Consider the following 9,049-nt stretch of genomic DNA (forward strand, 5'->3'; position numbering starts at 1 on the left):
TGCACTTCAAAAGAAACAGTGACCAAAATACAGAAAGAACCCACAGAATGGGAAAGAATATTTACCCAATACCCATCTGATAAAGGATTAATATCCAGGATATACAAGATACTAGTAGAATTGTATAAGAAAAAATCCTCCAATCCCATCAAAAAATGGGGAGAAAAAATTAACAGAAGTTTCCTTAAAAAATACAAGAAATACAAATGGCCCAAAGACACATGAAAAAATGCTCCACATCACTAGTCATCAGAGTTGCAAATCAAAACAACAATGAGATATCATCTCGCACCACAGAGACTGGCACACATTCAAAAGAACAAAAACAACCAGTGTTGGTGTGGATGTGGGGGAAAAAGGATGCTCTTTCACTGTTGGTGGGAATACTGACTGGTTCAGCCTTTCTGGAAAATATGGATAGTCCTTCAAAAACCAGAAATTCATTTTCCATATAACCCAGCAATACCACTTCTGGGAATATATCCCGAGGATGCAAAAAGGCACAGTAGAAATGACATCTGTACCTATATATTCATTGCAGCACTGTTCACAATAACCAAAATCTGGAGACAACCCAAGAGCCTGAGAACAGATGACTGGTTAAAGAAACTTTGGTACATCTAAACAATGGAATACTATGTGGCTGTTAGGAGAGATGTATCACTTGTATCACTTGTCATCCCGTTGATCTTTGATTTGCTCGAGCGGGTGCCAGTAATGTCTCCATTCGTCCCTGTTGAAGGCTAGTGTAGCCCAATGGTATCTGCTCACTCCAGGAACACGAAGAGCGTCAAACCATTTGTTCAGGGTTTTGACTAAGAAGTCTGATCATCTCTTTGGTGGGTGGTCACATGGTCTTTAGATGTCCCATGGAATCCAGTCTGTAACAGCTTTAGTCCAGCAGTCATCTCTAAATCACATTACTTGTCTGGCCCATCTGATTTTCGATGTCTTGGCTAACGAGACAGCATCCCTGATTCTTGATCGTCGATGGAGGTTGGAACTCTGGATTCCTTCTCTCACTTGAGTAAAACGTGATATTCCAAACATTGCTCTTTCGATTCCTCTTTGGCATACACAAATAGTGTTCCAGTCCTGTTTTCATAGGGCCCAGGTCTCTGAGGCATATGTTAGTGCAGGAAGAAAAGTGGAGTCAAAATGATGTGCCCAGAGCCGGAGGTTCTTTGTCCTCTTAACAACTTCTTCACCGCACTTGAAGATGTTCTATGCTGTTCTCTTCCTCCTGCACAGTTCTGCTGCCAAGTCGTTCCTCATGTTGAGTTCTTGACCCAGGTACACATAGCTGATGCATTCGAAGATGTTTGTTCCATTGAGAGCAAATGGAATGTCAGGGACTAGTTCATTTTTCATGAGCATTGTCTTGGTGACATTCAGCTCTAGTCCGACCTTTCCACACTCACGGTCAAAGTCGGTCAGCATTTGTGCTGCTTGGCTAATGTTTAATGTTTTGAGAATAATGTCATCAGCGAAGCAGAGGTGGTGTAGTTGCCAATCATCTAACTTCATTCCCATTACTTCCCATTTCAGTCACAGCATATCGTTATTAAGGGTGGCACTGAAGAGTTTCGGTGAAATGGTATTGCCCTGCCAAACCCGTATCTTTAACTCAATGATTACTTCCTTGTACAATGGTGAGATACTGGTGGTTAATCTGTAATACAGCTCTTGGAGGATCTTGATGTACTGAGTTTGAATGCCCTATTTGTCTAGGGCTTTGCCGACTGCTTCGGTCTCAACAGAATCAAAGGTCTTTGATCAATGAACATTAGACAGAGTGGCATCTTGAACTCTCGCAAAATTTCAATGAGTTGGTCTCTGTGTGGATATGGTCGATTTTGCTGAATCCTTTCCAGAACCCAGCTTGCTAGCAACTTGTAGACAATGGACAAGAGGCAGATTTGGCTATCATTGCCGATGTCGTGGATGTCTCCCTTCTTGTGTATCAGAATGGTCCTGCTGGTTTTCCACTGGGAAGGAACCTTGCGTATGGACAGGTTGCGTGTGAAGAGCCAAGCCAGTGTATTGATGAGTACTGGAGGCAGATTCTTCAGGTGTTTGGGTCTGACCTTGTTTGGATCCGGTGCTGTACTCTTATTTACCAACAAAATGGCATGAAAATGAGAAATGAAGCAATGAAATTTGCTTATAAATGGATAGTCATGGAGAGTATCATGCTAAGTGGAATGAGTCAGAAAGAGAGGGACAGACATAGAAGGACTTCACTCAATTGTGGAGTATAGAATAACATCAAATGAGGCTGACACCCAAGGATAGTAGATACAAGGGCCAGGAGGATTGCCCCATGGCTGGAAGCCTGCTTCATGAGCGGAGAGGAGAAGGTAGATGGAATAGAGAAGGGATCACTAAAAAATGATGGCTGGAGGAATCAGTTGGGATGGGAGATGGGTGCCAAAAGTAGATAATGGACCGAACAGGATGATCTCTAAATGTATGTGTCTATAATGCCCAAAAGTATAGAGAGAGTACTGGGAATATTGTCTGCCTGGAGGCAGGAGGAGGGTGGGAAAGGGGGGTATACCAGGGATATTGGTGGTGGGGAATATGCACTAGTGGAGGGATTGTTGTTTGATCATTGTGTGATTGTAACCCAAACATGAAATTTTGTAACTATCTCACAGGGATTCAATAAAATTTAAAAAAAACATGGTGCTGGAAGAAGAGGTCAAATAACCCAAATCACTGAAACTTTACAATTGATTTTAAGTAAAAAACAGTCTTTGATTTCTGCTTTTAAGACATAGTAATCATTTTCTATAAATACCCACACCAAAACCAAAGACCCTTTTTTGGGGGATAGGGGGGAGCAGGGACACTTTATTTTATTTTATATTTTAAATTATTTTTTTCTTTTTGAAAAATTTTTAAAATTAAAAAAAATTAATTGTGAATCACCATGAGGTACAGTTACATACTTACAAACTTTTGTATTTGCATTTTAGTCATACAATGATCGAATACCCATCCCTCCACCAGTGTTCATTCTCCACCAACCCCAGTAACCCTCCCACCCCTGCCACACCATCCCCCCACCCCCACCCTGCCTCTGTGGCAGTGCATTCCCTTTTGTTCTCTCTATCCTTTTGGGTGTTGCAGTTTGCAATAGAGGCATTAAGTGGCCATTGTGTTCAATCTATAGTTTACATTAGGCACAGCATCTTCTAACTGGAGCAGGTCCTGCAAACAACCCTTTACTTGGACTTCCCTTCTCTATCTGAGCTGTCTCCAGCATGTGAGGCTGGCTTCCAAACCATGGGGCAAACCTCCTCATCCAAGGACACTTTTTTTTAACCCATTTCATCTTCCTGAAATACACATCTCCAGGATAGGATTTTTTATGTATATCACATGGTCTTCACTGCACTCAGAAACCACCTATGGAACTCATGAATAATTCCAAAAGACTTTGTGAATATTCCTCTCATTTTCCTATGAAACTCTACAGTTGTACTTATAGTATAGTATAAAATTTTTAATTAATGTGACATCCATAGTCTCTGCAATGCTCTTTGTTCAATGCTATTACCTACAACCTCACTGCAGTCCATTTCTTTTCTACATTCTTTGCCCTGCTTAACAAATCTTCTACTTCTCTGTTTTCTGTTTTTCTTCAAGAAGCAGCTTGAGACCAGCATTTTGTAGAATAAATGACCCTTGGGATCTTTGACTTCACCACCTTCTCTGCACATGTGTGTTCCTGAACATTCTTAACTTTGAGAGACATGAATTCAGTCTTTATCCAGACACTGATGATGCTGTTTCCCCATCTAGCAAGGCAGGTACATATAAATGTTTGGTAATGGTGGTTATGGTAAAGAAATGCTAGGAAAAAATATTGGATAATAGCCCTAATCATCCTAATTAAAGTGTCCTAAGAATTTGCCTTCTGTTTTATTTTAAAGGATATGATCATGTGATGGCTAATATAACTGCAATTGTTCTTAAGTCATTTCTTCACTTATGTGATATCTTCCCAACAAGAACCTTAGCTAGCCACTGGCAAACTTTTCCTACTTTCTTCTGATTTCCTTCATTCTGCATTATTCTGTTATTAAAATTGACACAGTTAACTAAGAGGTTTAATTAAGGATTTTTGCCTAAGTAGTCATCAATAAGTTGAGGATGGAGGCAAGATTAAATTGAGGAAGGATGCATGGCAAGCACCTGAAAAGGTAAACACATCCTTCCAAATTCAATTATTTTTACTACAATGGTATACATAGCAGTTTGACACAGAGACTTTTTAATGAAAATATTAATGTTCTCATATATGGATATGTGAGTTGCAGTCATGATAGTGGTGAGTTTGGGGCTGAAGATAAGATGTACTTTAAGTAGAATTTAGCTTACACTGAAATATTGTGAATGAAGGAGAGTTTTTCAGAGAGAGTGACAGAGAGAAGTTGTTATTGGGACACCATTATTATAGAATCAGAAAAGTCCTAGAGTAAAATTTAGGAAATGTGGGTTCTTATCACTGTTCAGATAATGACTGCATCTACTTGAGCTTATTGTCTTAATTTTCTCATTTGTAAAATAAGATGCTTGATTTTGCTAAGGTTAATACAGAATCTCACACCCATGTGATAGCACAATAGGTATGGTGCTTGACTTACATGTGGGTGAACTGGGTTCGATCCCTGACACTACATAGGTGTGCCTGAGCCCTGACAGAAATGACCCCTGAGGGCAGAGCAATGAATAATCTTTGAACACTGCTAGCTGTGAGCCCCCTACCCCCACAAAAAATAATACAGAATTTCAGAACTCTTAAAACATCAAGCAGACATTAAAATCCTTCCTTCTGGTTCTACACACATGGGCCATTGAGTTAATACTAATATATCCTCCTCTGAAGGGATCTCACCACTTATGTGGGAAATGTCATTTACTTTTCATGCAATTCTAATTCTTATGCAAACTTATTTTCTCAAAAGATTTCCTGTCTAGCTACAAACCCTTGAAGTAAGATAAGATGACTGGAATAATCTAGCAGATCAGATCAGAGGCCACGTCAGATACAGGAGAATGGATAATGTGGTAGGAGGTACCAATGAACAACCCTGATAGAAGTAAGTTCACGGAGAGAAAAGAAGATAGAATTACTAGATGTAGCATTAAAAGCATAGAAAATGTGGGATGAGACATGTCAAGAAGAATTGTTAAGCCAGGAAGAGCAGTGATATTCAGAGGTGACATTTCATTTTCATGGCCCGTGAGGGTTCTCGGTGACTGCAGCATCTACTCCTGTATCTACCCTTTGCTTAGTTCATCAGCAATCACAGATCAACTCTCAAGGAAATCAGAGACCCAGTTGATGAACTCTGGCAGTGTTAATAAATTATCAGATTTACTTCCTGCTGTTTTTTTTTAATCTGGCAAAGTAGATAAACGGATAATAATTTTGAAATACTCTGAGAAAATCAGTTTCAGCAAAACCTCTCCAATCAATCAAAGTGTACCTTTTCCACTGGCAAGAACAGTAATCAGTGGGCACATGGGCTCACTGTGCTATTTCTGCTTTCAGAATATCCCCTTCTCTTGTCGCAGTTTCCATCACCCTGTTGACACTGTCCCTGAGTCACTTGTCGTCTGGATGCACACACCAGCTGCGTGGGAGGCAGTCTCTAGAGGTGCAGAGAGAAGACAGACTGAAATGAAATATTTGCTGTAGCAATCTAGCAGTGCTGCCTGCAAGGTGGTAGGGCTGCATGTGTTCAAGGGAGAGGGAGGGACAGGGAGGGAGCTCTCTAACATTTACTGGAACCTTGGCTGCTGTGTGCCAGGAACAGTGCTAAATGCATATATTTTCTCAGTTATGCTCCTCCAAACTGCGATAAGCTGCTTGTTATTATTATCCTTGTTTTACATTCATTTATTCATCTGTTCAGTCAACACATATTGCATGCTTTTCTGATGAGGAAGCTGAGCCTGAGAGGCGGTGAGTCTTGCTGGAGGGCACAGAGCTGACACCCTGTCTTTTTTATCCCAGTCTCTGCTGAAATAAAATCAGAAATATGTTGTTGGGGATAAGAAATCTTTATCACCTGAAAATCATAACCAAAAACAGAGAAGAGGCAAAGGAAATCAAATAATGTCAGAGCGGGGTTCTGTGAACTATTTTAAGGAAGAAGACAAAGTGACTTGGAGTTTGGGATCTCATCACTACATTCAGTGATCTGGTATATCATTTTTTCCCTACTGTGTCTTCCAGTGTATGAGTCTGCTTTGAAAGAATATATTTTTTCTCCCTCTATTTAATTTTTATTGAATCACCATGAATTACAAAGTAACAGTTATTCATCATTGGGTTGCATGTATGCAATGTTCCAATACCAATCCCTTCACTAGTGTCCACTTTTCTCTACCAGTGTCCTGAATTTCTCTCTTGCCTTGCCTCGAGGGTTACTTCTATGGTAGGCACATCTTCCTTTTACTTTTTTCCTCTTATCACTTGGTTTACAATACTGTTACTTATAGGTATAATGAATATCACTTTACCTCCTTTTAACACCCAGTCATTGTTCAAAGTGACCACTACCCTCCATCATTGTCACAGTGTTACCTTCTCAGATCTGTTCCTCCTCCTCCACTGGCAATATTCCCATTAAGGGCCAGTTGTCCTGCTACTCAATTCTATTGACTTTTGGCATTACTTATTCCCCTATCATGATTATTTATATCCCGTATATGAGGGAAAGATGATATATTTTAATCCATTGCCTTACCATAGCTATCTCTGAGGAAGTCCCTCTTATATCTAGCTAACCTGTCTGATGGAATTCCAAGGCGATATCTTGACTTGATTAGTTCTTTCTCTCAGTTGGTTTGGCTTTAGGTTTACATAGACAGCAAGTAATTTCACTAAAATCAAATGAATATTTTGTTCCCCTCCTAACTATCTGAAATTCAGTAGAGCTTGAGGCCTTCAAGTTGGTCAGGCTCTGGAGGCCCTGGGCAATCACTTCAAACAAGAGGTGCCATTTTTCTGTGCATCATAAACTTGCAGGTGCTATTTAGAGCTGAATTCATGAAGCTCCATGAGGCCTGTCTTTTTTTTTTTTTTTTTTTTTGCTTTTTGGGTCACACCTGGCAATGCACAGGGGTTACTCCTGGCTCTGCACTCAGTAATTACCCCTGGCCATGCTCAGGGGACCATATGGGATGCTGGGATTTGAACCCGGGTCGGCCGCGTGCAAGGCAAACGCCCTACTCGCTGTGCTATCTCTCCAGCCCCAATGAGGCCTGTCTTAAAGCTCATTCTTGGCTATGGATAATCCTTATGATATTTGGAAATATGGAGTTATAGAAAAGAGGTATTGAGAACCTGTGAAGTGCATTGCTATCCCATCCTTTACCAGCTCAACTAAGAAGCAAGGATATGGTGCTGCAAGAAAAATCCAGAACTAGTTGCCAATTAACCAACTGCATCAGGTGTGTGAATGGAGGCTCCAGGTAAAGGAAGGAATTAATCTATGCATCCTCGGTATATATTTAAAATAAAAATTTAATAAACTAATTAAAAAAGAAATTAATCTATGCAGACCAATTGCCCACAATTACTGGGAGATCAGGGATTACTTTTAATTTAAAGGAATAATATGGCTACGGCTTTGTCAAAGAAGGGAAAGACTAGCAGAAATTCTACAAGGAGGGCAAGGAAATGATACTTAAGCTGCTCAGTCAGAGTGTGGCAAAGTTCAGAGTGAAATTCAAGCCTCTCTCACTTCAGATTTCTTTTCACTGTATTTGCTGCCTTTAATAAAAGGGAGCTTAAAGTACTGATGCATGCACACATCCTTTCTGAGTCAAAAAGTGACAACTGATAGATCAAGAAACAAAGGTAGACAACAAAAGAGAGGCGGGATAAGGTAGCTGTAGAATGCTGAGAAGTCAGGCTGATAAACATCCCTTTACTTGCCAGTGGCCTACAAATTCCCAGGGCTTACACAGGCAAAAAGGCCGTGGAAATTTGCATTCAGCACTGAAAAAGCAGGAGCAAAAGTGTAATGTCATTAGCACACTTTTTTTCCTGGCCATTTTCACATAGTTCCTGCTAGAGGAAGAGTCCTTCACTTCTCAGATACTGACCTTAATGAGAGTAAGCACCACAATGCAGCAAAGGATTCTTGAATCAATAGCGCTTTCTGGCATACACCTCCTTGGTAAGCACTTTTGCAAGGTGGACATAAAAATAAATGTGCAATGTAATATTTAAGAGTAACCTTTAGCTATTAAGCTGATTGCCTATCAAGCTGTTACCTTTGCAATAGAAGCTTGATAATTTACACCCACATAAAATCCCAACTGGGAGGTACATCATGAAACACATCTTAAACTGACTGCCGAGGGAAAGGGAAAGTGAGAGATAGGTGGGAAGGGCAGGTGACCTTCTTAACTCAGAGACCACATTATAAAGAACTTAACTTTCTGACGATTTTCTATCCTAATAAATAGTAAAATGTCGGTTGTCATTAACTGTTTCTGCTTTAATATACTGGCCCATTGTTCCTAAGGAAACAATCTTTCTGTCCTGTGCAAAAATCAGCTGAGCTTTAGGAACCTCGAAAATAAGCCAGCACCAGCCCAGAGAGCTCATATCAGAAAATGAAAACTCTGTCCTTGTACCAATCAATTCTTCATGTGGAACATTATCTGACCCAAAAGCTACTTTCATTTTTAAATCTTTTCTTAGAAAGGAGAAAATGTCCAATGCTTAATTATCACCTTTCTAGTCTATGTCCAAATATGTTCCAGGATTTCTGGTACAGAACATTCAAAGAATGATGTGGTAATTTCTTTTTATAAACAGAGATGGCAGTTGTTAATCCATCCTTCAGTTTCTCTGCTGGTCTAATAAACTGGGGCATTCAAAATAACTGCCCTGTATATTGGTATTTTGGTTTATATTCTCTGCTCAGATATGTAAAAAAATGAAAATCAAATTTGAAATAACAGCAGGCATATATTTGCCTGTACTTGTCCTCACCATGGTTTTGTAAAGTTTCTC

Source organism: Sorex araneus, chromosome X, assembly GCF_027595985.1.
Source record: "Sorex araneus isolate mSorAra2 chromosome X, mSorAra2.pri, whole genome shotgun sequence".
NCBI classification, from domain to species: domain Eukaryota; kingdom Metazoa; phylum Chordata; class Mammalia; order Eulipotyphla; family Soricidae; genus Sorex; species Sorex araneus.